Raw genomic sequence first — 18,719 nt, forward strand, 5'->3', positions numbered from 1 at the left:
ACTGTTTACTCCCTGGTAAACCGTGTTGAACGAGCTGAGAAATGAGTTGAATACTGGTTACATTGATAATTGAGTCTAAATGAGTTTGGGTTTTTGAAAGCAGGTTGGTTAAACACATAAACATTAATTTTCATAGGCATCAGATATCTTAAAAGGTATCTTCATACCACTGATATGACAGTAGGGTTAGGGTTACCTTTAGGGTTAGGGTTATTGTTAGGGTTAGTGTAGGGATAGGGCTAGGGTTAACATTACAGTTAGGGTTAGAGTTAGGGTTAAGGCTAGGATTACTGTTTGAGTTAGGCTTAGGCTTAGGGTTAGGGTATAGGGTTACTGCTATGGCTAGGGCGAAGGCTAAGGTTAGGGTTACGATTAGGGTTAGGGTTAGAGTTTGTTCTGGGTTACGGTTAGGGCTAGGGTTTGGTTAAGGTTAGGGTTAGGGCTAGGGTTAGGGCTAGGGGAAGGGTTAGGGTTAGGGATAAGTGTTGGGCTAGGGCTAAGGCTAGAACTAGGGCTAGGGCTCAAGCTAGTGCTAGGGCTAGGGCTAGGGCTAGGGCTAGGGCTAGGGCTAGTTCTAGTGCTAGGATTTGGGTTAGGATTAGCTAGGGCTAGGGCTAGGGTTATGGTTAGGGTTATGCTTAGGGTTCGGGTTAGGTTACAGTAAGTGTTAGGGTTAGGGTTAGGGTTAGGGTTTCTGCTAGGTTTAGGATTATGATTATGGTTAGGGTTTGTTCTAGGGTTATGGTTAGGGCTAGGGTTATGGTTAGGGCTAGGATTAGGGTTAGGGTTAGAATTTTGGTTAAGGCTAAGTGTAGGTCTAGGGCTAAGGCTAGGGCTAGGGCTACAGCTGCGGTTAGGTTTAGGGTTTGGATTAGGGTTATGGTTAGGGTATATAAACACTTGAAATTCACAATGAATGAGCTTGAATCACTGGAGCAAATTGAATGAAACACTCAATTCACAGTGATAGAATAGGGAAGTATTTAGGATATAGATTGAAATATTAGGATTACATGTTCCAGGAGATTTAATATCTGAAGGAAACTGTTTAGTCACTTGGAAATCGTCTTCAGAGAGCTGGGAACTGAGGTGGTTACTGGTTACATTTATAATTTAGTCTAAATGACGTTGCTGTATTGAAAGAATGTTGGTTAAACTTATAAACATTCATTTTCATAGGGTTCAGATACCTGTGAAAATGTGAAAACTCATAGTTAAAAATGACACACATGGGAAATATCTAGAAATGTTTCTGAAGCAATTTAAATAGTTTGTGGAACCTGAACAACTATAGTGCGCTGTTGAAATACTGAGAATTTGTATTCAAAGAGCTGTGAAATGTAGGATAGTCTTAAAAAGTAATCACTCATGAGATCAACCGAAGGACTTGTATGCGTGCATATAAGCATAACCAATGGATACAAGACACTGGGGAGGGAGGCAAGTAAAGGCATGTACTTTGGGGTTAGGGGAGGCAGGGGGGAGGTCAATGGGGGAAAAAAAGAAGACATATGTACTACTATTTGTAATACTTCAAATAATTTTAAAAAATAAAATAAAAAAGTAATCACTCACGTTAAATGAGCTGGTATATATGGAAAAACGCAGTATAAAAACTTGGAATTCATAATGAAGGAGCTTGAAACACTGGACAAAATTGAAAAGAGCTGTTATATATAGAAAAAATGCTGTATAATCATTGGTAAATCAAAATGAATGAGCTCGCATCTCTGGACCAAAGTGAATGAAACTGAGAATTCACAAGGATAGAGTAAGGAAATATTTAGGAAAGCGCTTGAAACACTAGGAATACATGTTCAAAGAGGTTTAATATATGAAGAATACTGTTTACTCCCTGGTAAACCGTGTTGAAAGAGCTGAGAAATGAGTTGGATACTGGTTACATTGATAATTGAGTATAAATGAGTTGGCATTTTTGAAAGAAGGTTGGTTAAACACATAAACATTCGTTTTCATAGGCCTCAGATATCTTAAAAAGTTATTTTCATACCGCTGAAATGACAGTTTAGGGTTAGGGTTATGGTTAGTGTTAGGTTTAGGGTTAGGGTAGGGATAGGGTTAGGGTTATGGTTAGGGTTAGGATTAGGGCTAGGGTTATGGTTTGGGTTAGGGTTAGGGTTAGGCTTAGGGATAGGCTTAGGGCAAGGAGAAGGTTTAGGGCCAGGGCTAGGGCTAGTTCTAGGGATAGGATTAGCTAGGGCTAGGGCTAGTGTTAGGATTAGGGTTAGGCTTAGGGTTAGGGTTAGGTTAGGGTAAGTGTTAGGGTTAGGGTAGGGTTAGGGTTAGGGTTAATGTTACAGTTACGGTTAGGGTTAGGGTTAGGGCTAAGATTACGGTTTGAGTTAGGCCTAGGCTTAGGGTTAGGGCTAGGGTTAGGGTTAGGGTTTGTTCTGGGTTACGGTTAGGGCTAGGGTTTTGGTTAAGGTTAGGGTTAGGGCTAGGGTTAGGGTTAGGGTTAAGGTTAGGGTTTTGGTTAGGACTAAGTGTAGGGCTAGGGCTCAGGCTAGGGCTACGACTAGGGCCCAGGCTAGTGCTAGGGCTAGGGCTACAGCTACAGTTAGGGTTAGGGTTTGTGTTAGGTTTATGGTTAGGGTGTATAGACACTTGATATTCACAATGAATGAGTTTAAATCACTGGACAAAACTGTATGAAACACTCAATTTGCAGTGATAGAATAGGAAAATATTTAGGATATAGATTGAAATACTAGCATTACATGTTCAAAGAGCTTTAATATCTGAAGGATAGTGTTTACTCACTGGTGCACTTCGTCTTCAGAGCGCTGGGAACTGAGGTGGTTACTGTTTACATTTATAATTTAGTCTAAATGACTTTGCTTTTGTGAAAGAAGGTTGTTAAAAACTTAAACATTCATTTTCATAGGGCTCCGATACCTGTTAAAATGTGAAAACTCACAGCCAAAAATGACAGACATGGGAAGTATCTAGAAATGTGTCTGAAACTATTGGAATAGCTTGTGGAACCTTAATACCAATAGTGCACTGTTGAAATACTGAGAACTTGTATTCAAAGAGCTGTGAAATATAGGATAGTCTTTAAAAAGTAATCACGTTAAATGAGCTGGTATATCTGGAAAAACGCAGTATAAAAACTTGGAATTCATAATGAAGGAGCTTGAAACACTGGACATTAGTGAAAAGAGCTGGTATATATGGAAAAACACTGTATAATCATTAGGAATTCAAAATGAATTAGCTCAAATCTCTAGACCAAAGTGAATGAAACTGAGAATTCACAAGGATAGAGTAAGGAAATATTTAGGAAAGCGCTTGAAACACTAGGAATACATGTTCAAAGAGCTTTACTATATGAAGGAAACTGTTCAGTCCCTGATAAACCATGTTCAAAGAGGTGAGTATGAGTTGGATACTGGTTACATTGATAATTGAGTCTAAGTGAGTTGATGTTTTTGAAAGAAGGTTGGTAAAACACATAAACATTCATTTTCATAGGCCTCAGATATCTTAATAAGTTATTTTCATAATGCTGATATGACAGTTTAGGGTTATGGTTATGGTTAGGGTTAGGGTTAGAGTTAGGTCTAGGGCTAGGGCTAGGTCTAGGGGTAGAGGAAGGGTTAGGACTAGGGCTAGGGTGAGGGCTGGGGCTAATTCTAGGGCTAGGATTAGTGTTAGGATTAGCTAGGGCTAGGGCTAGGGTTAGGGTTAGGGTTAGGCTTAGGGTTAGGGTTAGGGTTAGGATTATGGTTCTTGCTAGGGTTAGGATTATGGCTATAGTCGGGGTTTGTTCTAGGGTTATGATTAGGGCGAGGGTTATGGTTAGGGTTAGGGTTAGTCCTAGGGTTAGGGTTAAGGTTAGGGGTAGGGTTAGGGTTAGGGCTAGGGCTAGGGTTACAGTTTGGGTTAGGGCTAGTATTAGGGTTAGGGTTACAGTTAGGGCTAGGGCTCGGTCTAGGGCTAGGGCTAAGGCTATGGATAGGGGAAGGGTTAGGGCTAGGGCTAGTTCTACAGCTAGGATTAGCATTAAGATTTGCCAGGTCTAGGGCTAAGGTTAGAGTTGGGGTTTGTGCTAGCATTAGGATTATGGCTAGGTTTACGGTTTCTTCTAGGGTTACGGTTAGGGTTAGGGTTTTGGTTAGGGTTAGGTTTAGGGCTAGTGTTAGGGTTAGGGTTAGGGCTACGGCTACGGTTTTGGGTTAGAGTTAGGGTTAGGGCTAGGGTTAGGGTTAGGGTTATGGTTAGGGCTAGGGCTAGGGCTAGGTCTAGGGGTAGAGGAATGTTTAGGGCTAGGGCTTAAACATTCATTTTCCGTAGGGCTCTGATACCTGTGAAAATGTGAAAACTCACAGCTAACAATGACAGAATTGGGAAATATCTACAAATGTGTCTGAAATAATTGGAATAGTTTGTGCAACCTTAATACCTATAGTGCACTGTTGAAATACTCGGAATTTGTATTCAAAGATCTGTGAAATGTAGGATAGTCTTTTAAAAGTAATCACTCACATTAAATGAGCTGGTATATATGGAAAATGCGGTATAGAAACTTGGAATTCATAGTGAAGGAGCTTGAAACACTGGACAAAAGTGAAAAGAGCTGGTATATATGGAAAAACACTGTATAATCATTGTGAATTCAAAATGAATGAGCTAGAATCTCTAGACCAAAGTGAATGAAACTGAGAATTCACAAGGACAGACTAAAGAAATATTTAGGAAAGTTCTTGAAACACTAGGAATACATATTCAAAGAGCTTTAATATCTGAAGGAAACTGTTTAGTCACTGGAAAATCATGTTCAGAGAGCAGGGAATTGAGTTTTTTACTGGTTACATTTATAATTTAGTCTAAATGACTTTGCTTTTCTGAAAGAAGCTTGGTTATACACTTAAACATTCATTTTCATAGGGCTCAGATACCTGTGAAAATGTGAAAACTCACAGCTAAAAATGACAGACATGGGAAATAACTAAGGATGTGTCTGAAACAGTTGGATTAGTTTGTAGAACCTTAATACCTCTAGTGCACTGTTGAAATTCTGAGAATTTGTATTCAAAGAGCTGTGAAAGGTAGGATAGTCTTTGAAAAAGTAATCACTCACCTTAAAAAAGATGGTATATATGGAAAACGCGGTATAAAAACTTGGAATTCATAATGAAGGTGCTTAAAACACTGGACAAAAGTGAAAGGAGCTGGTATATATGGAAAAACGCTGTATAAGCACTTGGAATTCACAATGAATGAGCTTGAAATACTGGACAAACGTGAATGAAACACTGAGAATTCACAATGATAGACTAAGGAAATATTTATGAATGTCTTGAAACACTAGGAATACATGTTCAAAGAGCTTTAATATCTGAAGGAAACTCTTTTGTCCCTGGTAAATCGTGTTCAAAGAGCTGAGTACTGAGTTGCATACTGGTTACATTTATAATTTAGTCTAAGTGAGTTGATTAAAAAGTTAAACATTCATTTTCATATGGCTCAGATACCTGTGTGAAAATGTGAAAACTCTCACATTAAAAATGACAGACCAGGAAAATGTCTAGGCATGTGTCTGAAACACTTGGAATACATTTGTAGAACCTTAATACCTCTAAAGCACTGTTGAAATACTGAGAATTTGTATTCAAAGAGCTGTGAAATGGAGGACAGTCTTTAAAATAGTAATCTCTCACATTAATAGAGCTGGTACATATGGAAAAACGTTGTATCAGCATTTGGAACTCACAATGAAGGAGCTTTAAACACTCGACAAAAGGAAATCAAACACTGAGAATTCACAGTGATAGACTCAGGAAATAGTTAGGAATGTGCTTCATACAGTAGGATTACATGTTCAAAGAGCTTTAACATCTGGATGTAACTGTGTAGTCACTGGGAAATCATGTTTAGAAGCTGAGTACTGAGTTGGATACTTGTTACTTTTATAATTCAGTCTCAATGAGTTGGAGTTTTTAAAGAAGGTAGGTTTAACATTTAAACATTCATTTTCATAGGGCTCAGATACCTTAAAAAGTTATTTTCCTACCCCTGATATGACAGTTTAGGGTTAGGGTTACGTTTAGGGTTAGAGTTAGGGTTAGGGATAGGATTAGGGATAGGGTTAGGGTTAGGGTTTGGGTTAGGGTTAGGGTTAGGGTTAGGGTTAGGGCTAGGGCTAGGGTTCGGGTAAGGGCTCGGGATAGAGTTAAGGTTTGTGCTAGGGTTACAGTTAGGGCTAGGGCTAGGCTTAAGGTTAAAGTTAGGGCTAGGTCTAGGGCTAGGGCTAAGGCTAGGGCTAGAGCTAGGGCTAGGGCTACAGCTAGGGTTAGGGTTAGGGTTATGGTTTGCATTAGGATTAGGTTTAGGGTGTATAAACACTTGAAATTCACAATGAATGAGCTTGAATCACTGGACAAAAGTGAATGAAACACTGTGAATTCACATTGATAGAATAGGGAAATATTTATGATTGAGCTTGAAATGCTAGGATTACATGTTAAAGCAGTTTTAATTTCTGAAGGAAACTAGTCACTGGGAAATCGTGTTCAGAGAGCAGGGAATTGTGTTGGTTACTGGTTACATTTATAATTTAGTCTAAATGACTTTGTTTTTTTGAAAGAATGTTGGGTAAACACTTATACATTCATTTTCATAATGCTCAGATACCTGGGAAAATGTGAAAACGCACAGGTAAAAATGACAGACATGGGAAATATCTAGAAATGTGTCTGAAACAATTAGAATACGTTTGTAGAACCTTAATACCTCTAGTGTACTGTTGAAATACTGAGAATTTGTATTCAAAGAGCTGTAAAAGATAAGATAGTCTTTAAAATAGTAATCACTCATGTTAAAAGAGCTGGTATATATGGAAAAATGCTGTATAAACACTTGGAATTCACAATGAAGGAGCTTGAAAACCTGGCCAAAGTGAGAAGAGCTGGGATATATGGAAAAACGCTGTATAAGCACTTGGAATTCACAATGAAGGAGCTTGAAGCACTGGACAAAAGTGAAAAAGTGAAAAAGCTGGTATATATGGAAAAAAGCTGAATAAGCACTTGGAATTCACAATGAAGGAGCTTGACACCCTGGACAAAAGTGAGAAGAGCTGGTATACATGGAAAAACGCTGTATAAACACTTGGAATTCACAATGAAGGAGCTCGAATAACTGCATAAAAGTGAATGAAACACTGCGAATTCACAAGGATAAACTAAGGAAATATTTTGGAATGTGCTTGAAACACTAGGAATACATGTTCAAAGAGCTTTAATATCTGAAGGAAACTGTTTAGTTGCTGGTAAATCGTGTTCAAAGAGCTGAGAACTGAGTTGGAACTAGTTACATTTATTATTTATTCTAAATGAGTTGGCATTTTGAAAGAAGGTTGGTTATTCACTTAAACATTCATTTTCATAGGGCTCAGATACCTGTATGAAAATGTGAAAATTCTCACAGCTAAAAATGACAGACCAGGAAAATATCTAGGGATGTATCTGAAACACTTGGAATAAGTTTGTAGAACCTTAATACCTCTAGTGTACTGTTGCAATACTGAGAATTTGTATTCAAAAAGCTGTGAAAAGTAAGATAGTCTTTAAAATAGTAATCAATCACGTTAAAAGAGCTGGTATATATGGAAAAACGCTGTATAAACACTTAGAATTCACAATGAATAAGCTCGAATCACTGGACAAATGTGAATGAAACACTGTGAATTCCCAGTGATAGAAAAGGGAACTATTTAGCAATGAGCTTGAAACACTAGGATTACATGCTGAAGGAGCTTTAATATCTGAAGGAAACTGTTTAGTCACTGGGAAATCGGGTTCAGAGAGCTGGGAACTGAGTTGGTTACTGGTTACATTTATAATTTAGTCTAAATGAGTTTGCTTTTTTGAAAGAAGCTTGGTTTAACACTTAAACATTCATTTTCATAGGGCTCAGAAACCTCTGAAAATGTGAAAACTCACAGCTAAAAATGACAGACATAGGAAATATCTAAGAATGTGTCTGAAACAATTGGAATAAGTTTGTAGAACCTTAATACCTCTAGTGCACGGTTGAAATACTGAGCATTTTTTTTTAAATTTCTTTATTGATTAAGGCATCACATATTTGTCCTCATCCCCCATTCCCATCCCAAACCCTTCCTCATGCATGTCCCCACCCACCTGTTGTCCATTACCACTGGTTAGGCTTATATGCATGCATGCAAGTCGTTTGGGTGATCTCTCCCCCCTACCCCCACCCTCCCCTACCTTCCCTCTGAGGTTTGACAGTATGGTCGATGCTTCCCTGTCTTCGCGTCTGTTTTTGTTCATCATTTTATGTTGTTCATTATTTCCCCTAGATGAGTGAGATCATGTGATACTAGAAATACACTTATAAGAACCGAAAATGAGACAAGCAATAATGATTATGCTGAGAGGCAAATGAATCAGTCTGTAGTGAGTTTCTTCCTGGGCCAACAGTTCTTTTGAGAGCCAGTTTCAATGTCAAACAGTTCATTATGTGTACATGTCAACAATGATATTTCAGTTCTGGATGGTCGACAAATGGTGGTAATGCAGGTCCAACCCTCTCAGGTTTGGTCCTGGGCAACCTGCAGCAATGCACAACTGCTGACTGCTAGTATGGCAAGGCGTCATCAGTGTCTTCCATCTCTGGACTGTTTCTCTTCTGTCTTCATGGCTGGAGCAGTCCTGTCAATTCCTCTCTGTTGCAGGAATCCACAGGGTCTTGGAGTTGTTTTCTGAAAATATACAAACATATTCTCAATCAAAAGTTAATAAAGGAATCTTTTCTATAAATTTGACTTGGGATCCTTTTTCATTTTTTTGTCCAAACTATTTTCCTTTGGCTTGTTTTGACACCATGTGTGTTTTTCATGGGTGTCTTGCTGTTAGCATTACAAATGAAAGTTAATTTTCTAAAGTAAAAATTTTCTAGATGTAATTTATTTACAGGATATTTTTCCTTACATGATATTCTTCTACTCTCTCCCTTTTTTTATTTAAATTTTGGGAGGCTTGAGAAACCAAGATGGTGGCATAGGTAAGCATCTAAACTGCTGCCTCGCACAACAATTTCAAAACTACAACTAAAAGACAGAACGGACACCATCCAGAACCACAGGAAAGCTGGCTGAGTGGATTCTACAACTAGAAGGAAAGAGAAAAGCTCACAGAGAATTGAAGTTACGGAAAAGGGGCTTCGTGCGCACAGAGAGGAAGGGCGGCTGAGAGCCTGGCTGACTTTCTCCGGCGGGAGGGGGGAGGAAGCCCCCGACTGCACTGACCCCCAGTTCTGACTGCACTGAACCCCAGTTCCGGGCAAAACACCATGGACTCAGGCTCATACAGGGGGAGTCTGGACTGTCAGGTAGAGTGAAAGGCACCCGGAGACTCGGAGACCTGGGGGGAGACCCAGGGGACCCCAGGCAGGCAGGGTTCTGGAGGCGCATGCGCCAGTGTGCACAAAGACTGAGGAGGTTGCCACAGGCTTTCCCTAGTGGAAGGGAGTCAGAAGCTCCTGACTGCACTGAGCCCCAGTTCTGACTGCACTGAACCCCAGTTCCAGGCAAGCCCCTGGGGACCCACACTCTTGCAGGGGGAATCTGGACTCTCGGGCGGAGACTCGGGAGCCAGGGAAGGCAGAGGTCTGGAGGTGCGCGCGTGCAAGGGCAAGGCTGACGGGAAGCCAAGACTGTCTGCTCCGCCCTGAGACTCCACTCCATCCAAGCTGAGCACAGAGGCTTTTGCAATTTGGCAAGTCTAATCCTATAACGCTGTCTCCAGCACCGAACTTCTCCCAGCGTAGACACAGCTGATCCTCACAGCCAACTGGCCTGGAGGTCAATTCCTCTCAGTGATACCAACAACAATCAAGACTTAACTACAACAAGGCTGTACACACAGTCCACAGAGGGGTGCACCAATAGTGTCCACCTCAGGTTAACTGGGGAGGCCAACCCACTGGGCCATATAGGAAACCTAGCACACAAAGCTACCCTACCAACTCAGGGAATCAGTGAAAATGTGGTGACAAAGAAACAGATCACAAACGAAAGAAATGGAGGAAAACAAATGACTGGATATAGAATTCAAAACCACGGTTATAAGGCTTTTCAAGAATATCCTAGAAAAGACCTATAAATATAACGAGACCCTCGAGGATATGAAAAAGGACCAACTAGAAATTAAACACACACTGACTGAAATAAAAAATATTATACAGAGACCCAACAACAGACGAGAGGAACACAAGAATCAAGTCAAAGAATTGAAATACAAAGAAGCAAAAAACACTCAACTGAAAAAGCAAAAAGCAAAAAAAAAATCCAAAAAGTTGAAGATAGTGTAAGAAGCCTCTGGGACAACTTCAAGCATACCAACATCAGAATTATGGGGGTGCCAGAAGAAGAGAGAGAGCAAGATACTGAAAACCTATTTGAAGAAATAATGACTGAAAACTTCCCCCACCTGGTGAAAGAAATAGACTTACAAGTCCAGGAAGCGCACAGAACCCCAAACAAAAGGAATCCAAAGAGGACCACACCAAGACACATCATAATTAAAATGCCAAGAGCAAAAGACAAAGAGAGAATATTAAAAGTAGCAAGAGAAAAACAGTTAATTACCTACAAGGGAGCACCCATACGACTGTCAGCTGATTTCTCAACAGAAACTATGCAGGCCAGACGGGAGTGGCAAGAAATTTTCAAAGTGATGAATAGCAAGAACCTACAACCAAGATTACTCTACCCAGCAAAGCTATCATTCAGAATTGAAGGGCAGATAAAGAGCTTCACAGATAAGAAAAAGCTAAAGGAGTTCATCACCACCAAACCAGTATTATATGAAATTCTGAAAGGTATTCTTAAAGAAGAGGAAGAAGAAAAAAGTAAAGATAAAAATTATGAACAATAAATACATATCTATCAACAAGTGAACCTAAAAGTCAAGTGAATTAAAAACCTGAGGAACAGAATAATCTGGTGAATATAATAGAATCAGGGGCATAGAAAGGGAGTGGACTGATAATTCTCAGGGGGAAAGGGGTATGGGGGGTGCAGGAAGAGACTGGACAAAAATTGTACACCTGTGGATGAGGACAGTGTGGGGGGGAGGTAAGGGAAAAGGGTGGGGTGGGAACCGGGTGGAGGGGAGCTATGGGGGGAAAAAGGAGAAACAATTGTAATAATCTGAATAAAAATTTAATAAATAAATAAATAAATAAATAAATAAATAAATAAATTTTGGGAGGCTTTTGGAAATTTTATAATGTAGTCTTGATAGCTTTTAAATTTTAATATTTTGCACTAAAATATAACTGCTTTAGGTTCATTATATGTTATGCAATTTTACCATGAGATGAACTACCAATAAAAATTTTATTTATTTTATTTTATTTTTTTAAATATATTTTATTGATATTTTACAGAGAGGAAGGGAGAGGGATAGAGAGCTAGAAACATCGATGAGAGAGAAACATCGATCAGCTGCCTCCTGCACACCCCCCACTGGGGATGTGCCCGCAACCAATGTACGTGCCCTTGACCGGAATCGAACCCGGGACCCTTCAGTCCGCAGGCCGACGCTCTATCCACTGAGCCAAACCGGTTTTGGCCCAATAAAAATTTTAGTTAACATTTTAGGAACTGCTTTTTGTCCAGTACCATTAATTTTTCTAGAATATTCGCTTATTTCACTTAGCCAATTTAAATTAGTCTGAGAACTTGACTACTATTTTACTGTCAAATTTAATACTCTATCAACTATCTTATTTTAATATTAAATATTAAATGTATTAATATTTAATGTAAATATTAGTGGGAAGGATTATTTGCCTTCTTGAGTAGGCCCTGAGCATTCCTGGTGCTAGGCTAGATTTAGATATCAAAAATCCATTTCCCCACACCATGGGTAGAAGAGAACTCAAACAAGTCTTGTTGCAGTGAGAGGGCAGTTGATGTCGGCCAAGTCTCTGTTACCTGGGTCTGGATTTGAGCTAGGCATGGGAAGCAAAGCAGCCATGGGGTCAGGAGACCTCCCTCAGAAGAGATGAGGGTTCATGCCCCTGCAAATTTGGGGGGGGGTGAGGGTCTGTGCCCCACCTCTGTTGACCCCCTTGTTCTCTCCTGATGGCCCCTCTGTGACTGTGCCTGTCTTAGGTTGTTCCTTCCCGGAGAAATATTACCCATCTCTAGCTAACCAGCCATCCTCTGGGGCCATGCAGGGTGATGTGAGGTTCAGTTCTGTCTCCTTGGTAGCCTATACCTCCGTGGCCTCCACGCCCAGCACCTGCTTTGGGATCCCCTCACCTGCTGGTGGGGCCCTGGCACTGATCATATATCTTGGGGAACCCAGGTTTCTTCTCCAGGGAGGGCCCAGCTCACCCCACTGTGAGAGAGACAGATCCATGGTACCAGTCACCATGAGGTTTCAACCTCGGCATCACAGAAAGCTCAGGCAACAGCTGTGGGCAATTGGATTGTGAGAAGAGGGTCCCTCTTGGCCAAAAGGGCAAGAGGGGTCAATATAGAATGCTCAGCTGCCTTCCCAGGGGGCCCTCTACACAGTGGAAGGGTTTAAATCCTTTCATGTCCTTTTTAAATTGCTGCCAGACATTCAAAGAATTAGTTTGTAAGTTTGTTTGGGATAATTGTACATTATGCTGTTGTAATTCTAAAATATCAAGAGATGTGTTACCTTTGTCTCCAAGCACCATAAAGATGATTTTTTATTGATTCCCAAGGGTGTGAGGTACTATTATAGGTAATGGGGGTAACACAAATCTGGGAAAAATTATAATGACATTGTAGAATAATATCATGTAAGGATATTCTTTGCTCTAAGCCATGGCAATTCCATTTCAAACTGGCTGTCAATTTCTTTTTGTATAGACAAGGTCTTAGTTACATTTTCTGCACCTCTCCCAGGAGCAAGTAGTGATAGTCCCTTCCTTTGGTGTCCATGCAAGCCAGAAACCTCTCTTTAATTTTACACACAAAGGAGTAGTGGTTTGATTTTGTGTCATACAAAAGGGAAGCTGAGTGGCGACCCCTGTGTAGATTATTACAATTGTTTCTCCTTTTTCCCCCCATAGCTCCCCTCCACCCGTAATAATCTACCTTTGTAGAACCTTAATATCTCTAGTGCAATGTTGAAATACCAAGAATTTTTATTCAAAGACCTGTGAAATGTAGGACAGTCTTTAAAATAGAAATAATTTGCATGTATAGAGCTGGCATATATGGAAAAATGCTATAGAAACACTTGGAATTCCCAATGAATGAGTGTGAATCACTGGACAAAAGTGAATCAAACACTGAGAATTCACAAGGAAAGGGTAGGGAAATGTTTATGAAGGTGCCCGAAACAGAAGGAATACATGTTCATAGAGTCTTAATATCTGAAGGACACTGTTAGAACACTGCGAAATCATGTTCAAAGAGCAGAGAGGTGAGGCGATACTGTTTACTTTTATAATTCAGTCTAAATGAGTTGGCCTTATAGGAAGAAAGTTGGTGAAAGATAAATTCATTTTCATAGAACTGTTAGTATAAAAGTACTCAAAACTCTTAGAAATCAATATTATAGTCAAGCTATGTTCAAAGTAGTAATAATTTACATTTAAAGAGCAGGTATTATTTGGCAAAACACTGTATGAACACTTGGAATTCACAATAAATGAGCTTGAATCACTGGAAAAACATGAATCAAACACTGCGAATTCACAATGAAAGACTAGGGAAATATTTACGAAGGTGCCTGAAACAGTAGGAATACATGTTAATAGAGCCTTAATATCTGAAGGACACTGTTTCATCACTGGGAAATCGGGTTCAAAGAAGAGGGAAATGAATTGGATACTGGGTACATGTATAATTCAGTCTGAATGTTTTGGTATATTTTAAAAAGGTTGGTTAAATTCTTAAACTTTCATTTTCATAGGGCTCACATTCCTGTATGAAAATGTGAAAACTCTCAGGAACCCTAACCCTAACTCTAGTACTAACCCTAACCCTAACCCTAACCCTAACCTTAGCCCTAACCCTAAACCTAAACCTAGCCCTAGCCCTAACCTTTACCCTAACCTTAACTTTAGATCAAACCCTAACCCTAGGGATAAGGTTAGGGCTAGGGCTAGGTTTAGGTTTAGGGTTAGGGCTAGGGTTAGGGTTAGGGTTAGAGTTAGGGTTAGGGCTAGGCTTAGGGTTAGGGTTAGGCCTAGGGATAGGGCTAGGTGAGGGTTAGAGTTAGGGTTAGGACTAGGCTTAGGGTTAGGGTTAAGACTCGGGTTAGGTTTAGGGTTAGGGTTAGTTTTAGGGTTCCGGTTCAGATTAGGGTTAGGGCTATGGCTAGGGTTAGGTTTAGTGTAATGGTTATGGCTATGGTTAGGGTTACAGTTAGGGTTAGGCTTAGCGTTAGGGTTCGGCCTAGGACTAGGGCTAGGGCTAGGGTTAGGGTTAGAGTTAGGGTTAGGGCTAGGCATAGGGTTAGGGTTAAGACTCGGGTTAGGGTTAGGGTTAGGGTTAGGGTTAAGGTTAGGGTTAGGGTTAGGACTAGAGTTAGGGTTAGGGTTCCTGTTAAGATTAGGGTTAGGGCTACAGCTAAGGTTTGGTTTAGTGTTATGGTTATGGCTCGGGTTAGGGTTAGGGTTAGGGCTAGGGTTTGTGTTAGGGTTAGAGTTATTGTGTATAAGCATTTGAAATTCACAATGAATGAGCTTGAATCAATGGACAAAGGTGAATCAAACACTGTGAATTCACAATGATAGACTAGGAAAATATTTAAGAATGTGCTTAAACACTAGGGATACATGTTCAAAGCGCTTTAATATATGACCAAAACTGATTAGTCACCTGGAAATGGTGTTCAAACAGTGGAGAACTGAGTTGGGCAATGAGTATATTTATAATTCAGTCTCAATGAGTTGGCATATTTGAAAGAATTTTGATTAAATATTCATTTTTGTAGGGCTCAGATACCTTAAATGGTTATTCTAATATATCTGTTATAACACTTGGGGTCAGGGTTAGGCTTAGGGTTAGGGATAGGGTTAGAGTTAGGGCTAGGGCTAGGGCTAGGGCTAGGGCTAGGGCTAGGGTTAGGGTTAGAGTTAGGCTAGGGCTAGGGTTTGTGTTAGGTTTAGGTTTAGGTTTATGGCTAGGCCTAGCGCTAGGGTTCAGGTTAGTGTTAGGTTTAAGGCTACATTTAGGGTTAGGGATAGGGTTAGGGTTGGGTTAGGGTTTGATCTAGGGTTAAGGTTAGGGTAAAGGTTAGGGCTAGTGCTAGGTTTAGGTTTAGGGTTAGGGCTAAAGTTAGTGTTAGGGTTAGTGTTAGGGCTAGGGTTATGGTAGTGTTAGTGTTTGGGATAGCATTAGGTTTAGGGTGGGGTTAGGATTTGTGATAGGGTTATGGTTAGGCTAAGGGTTAGGGCTAGCACTAAGGTTAAGGTTTGGGCTAGGGCTAGGGCTAGGATTAGGATTTGGGCGAGAGTAGGTGTTAGTGCTAGGGTTGTGGCTAGGGTTAGTGTTAGTGTTAGGGTTAGGGTTAAGGCTAGGGCTAGGATTAGGGTTTGAGTTAGGGTTAGGGCTAAGCGTAGGGTTAAGGTTAAGACTCGGGTTAGGGTTAGGGTTAGGGTTAGGGTTAGGGTTAAGATTTGGGCTGTGGTTGGGGTTATAGTTAGGGTTAGGGCTTGGGCTATGTCTAGGGTTAGAGTTAGGGTTAGGGTTAGTGCTAAGCTTAGGGTTAGGGCTAGGCTTAGGTTTAGGGTTAGGGTAGGGTTAGGGCTAGGACTAGGGCTAGAGTTAGGGTTAGGGTTTGGATTAGTATTAGGGTTAGGGATAAGGCTAGGGGTAGGGTTAGGGTTAGGGTTAGGGCTAGGGCTAGGGCTAGGGTTAGGGTTAGGGTTAGAGTTACGTTTAGAGTTAGGGCTAGGGCTAGGGCTAGGGCTTGGGTTAGGATTAGAGTTAAGGTTAGGGCTAGGCTTAAGGTTAGGGTTAGCCCTAGGGCTAGGGCTAGGGCTAGTGCTAGATTTAGGGTTACATTTAGGGTTAGGACTAGGCTTATGGTTAGGGTTAAGACTCGAGTTAGGGTTAGGGTTATGGTTAGGGTTAGGTTTAGGGTTAGGTTTCCGGTTCAGATTAGGGTTAGGGCTATGGCTATGGTTAGGTTTAGTGTAATGGTTATGGCTATGGTTAGGGTTACAGTTAGGGCTAGGCTTAGCATTAGGGTTAGGCCTAGGACTAGGGCTAGGGCTAGGGTTAGGGTTAGAGTTAGGGTTAGGGCTAGGCTTAGGGTTAAGACTCGGGTTAGGGTTAGGGTTAAGTTTAGGGCTCGGGCTAGGGCTAGAGTTAGGGTTAGGGTTCCGATTAAGATTAGGTTTAGGGCTACAGCTAAGGTTAGGTTTAGTGTTATGGTTATGGCTCGGGTTAGGGTTAGGATTAGGGATAGGGTTTGCATTAGGGTTAGAGTTATTGTGTATAAGCACTTGAAATTCACAATGAATGAGCTTGAATCACTGGGCAAAAGTGAATCAAACACTATGAATTTACAATGACAGACTAGGGAAATATTCCTTGTGCTTAAAACACTAGGAAACATGTCTAAAAACTTTAATATTTGAAGGAAACTGATGAGTCACCTGAAAATCGTGTTCAAAGTATAGAGAACTGAGTTGGGTACTGGTTACATTTATAATTCAGTCTCAATGAGTTGGCGTTTTTGAAAGAATGTTAGTTAAATATTCATTTTTGTTTGGCTCAGATACCTTAAAATTTTATTCTCATATATCTGATATAACAGTTTAGGGTCAGGGTTAAGGTTAGGTTGAGGGTTAGGGTTTGGGTTAGGGTTAGGCTTAGATCTAGGATTAGGTTTAGGGGTAGGATTTTGCTTAGGGCTAGGGCTAGGGTTAGGGTTGGGGTTAAGGTTAGAGTTAGGGCTAGGGCTACCTTTTGTGTTAGGGTTAGGGTTAGGGTTAAAGTTAATATTAGGGCTAGTCTTAGGGTTATGGTTAGGGTTAGGGTTTGGCTTAGGTTTAAGTTTAGAGTTAGGGTTAGGGCTAGGCTTAGGGTTAGTGTTAAGACTCGGGTTAGGGTTAGTGTTAGGTTTAGGGCTAGGGCTAGGGCTAGGGCCAGGATTAGGGTTAGTGTTCCTGTTAAGATTAGGGTTAGGGCTACGGTTATCGTTAGGTTTAGTGTTATGGTTAGGGCTAGGGTTAGGTTTACGGTTATGGCTAGGTTTAGGGTTAGCGCTAGGACAAGGGCTAGGGCCAGGTTAAGGGTTAGGGTTAGAGTTAGGGTTAGTGTTAGGTTTAGGCTTAGGTTTAAGACTCGGGTTAAGGTTAGGGTTAAGTTTAGGGCTAGGGCTAGGGTTTGAGTTAGGGTTAGGGCTACAGCTAAGGTTAGGTTTAGTGTTATGGTTATGGCTTGGGTTAGGGTTAGGGTTAGGGCTAGGGTTTGCATTAAGGTTAGAGTATTGTGTATAAGCACTTGAAATTCACAATGAATGAGCTTGATTCACTGGGCAAAAGTGAATCAAACACTGTGAATTCACAATGACAGACTAGGGAAATATTTAGGAATGTGCTTAAAACACTAGGAAACATGTCTAAAGAACTTTTATATCTGAAGGAAACTGATTAGTCACCTCAAAATCGTGTTCAAAGTGTAGAGAACTGAGTTGGGCACTGGTTACATTTATAATTCAGTCTCCATGAGTCGGCGTTTTTGAAAGAATGTTAGTTAAATATTCATTTTGCATGGCTCAGATACCTTAAAATTTTATTCTCATATATCTGATATAACAGTTTTGGGACAGGGTTAAGGTTAGGTTGAGGGTTAGGGTTTGGGTTAGGGTTAGGCTTAGATCTAGGATTAGATTTAGGGGTAGGATTTTGCTTAGGGCTAGGGCTAGGGTTAAGGTTAGGGTTAGGGTTATGGTTAGGGCTATGCCTAGTTTTAGGGTTAGTGGTAGGGTTAAGGCTACGTTTTCTGTTAGGGTTAGGATGGGGGTGGGTTAGGGTTTGGACTAGGGTTAGGTTTAGGGGAAGGGTTAGGGTTAGGGAAAGTGTAAGGGTTATGGTTAGGGCTAGGCTTATGGTAGTGTTAGCGTTTGGGATAGGGTTAGGTTTAGGGTAGGGTTAGGGTTTGGGATAGGGTTATGGTTAGGGTAAGGGAAAGGGCTAGGCTTAGGTTTAGGTTTTAAGCTCGTTTTAGGATTAGGTTTAGGTTTAAAGCTAGGGCTAGGGCTAGAGTTAGGGTTAGGGTTCGGATTAGGATTAGGATTAGGGCTAAGGCTAGGGGTAGGGTTATGGTTAGGGTTAGGACTAGGGCCAGGGCTAGGGTTAGGGTTAGGGTTAGAGTTAGGTTTAGAGTTAGGGCTAGGGCTAGGGCTAGCTCTAGGGTTAGGTTTAGAGTTAGGGTTAGAGTTAGGGCTAGGCTACGGTTTGTGTTACGTTTAGGGTTAGGTTTATGGTTAGGGCTAGCGCTAGGGTTAAGTTAGTGTTAGGTTTAAGGCTACATTTAGGGTTAGGGCTAGCGTTAGTTTAGGGTTAGAGTTTTATCTAAGGTTAAGGTTAGGGTAAAGGTTAGGGCTAGGGCTAGGTTTAGGTTTAGGTTTATGGCTAGGGTTAGGGTTAGGGTTAGGGTTAGGGTTAGATTTAGGGTTATGGCTAGGCTTAGGGTTAGGGTTAGGCCTAGTGCTAGGGCAAGG

General features: G+C 40.9%; 1 long non-coding RNA gene across 1 annotated transcript in view; it reads right to left on the minus strand.

Moving 5' to 3' along the window:
• Positions 1-8,081: 8,081 nt before the first annotated feature.
• LOC308256029 overlaps positions 8,082-18,719 on the minus strand; it is a 122,605-nt gene continuing 111,967 nt past the window's right edge. The window contains exon 4 of the long non-coding RNA XR_013961397.1: positions 8,082-8,749. This is a non-coding gene — a long non-coding RNA (uncharacterized lncRNA). The remainder of the gene's footprint in view (positions 8,750-18,719) is intronic.

Source organism: Plecotus auritus (assembly GCF_963455305.1).
Source record: "Plecotus auritus genome assembly, chromosome: 8".
Taxonomy (NCBI): Eukaryota; Metazoa; Chordata; class Mammalia; order Chiroptera; family Vespertilionidae; genus Plecotus; species Plecotus auritus.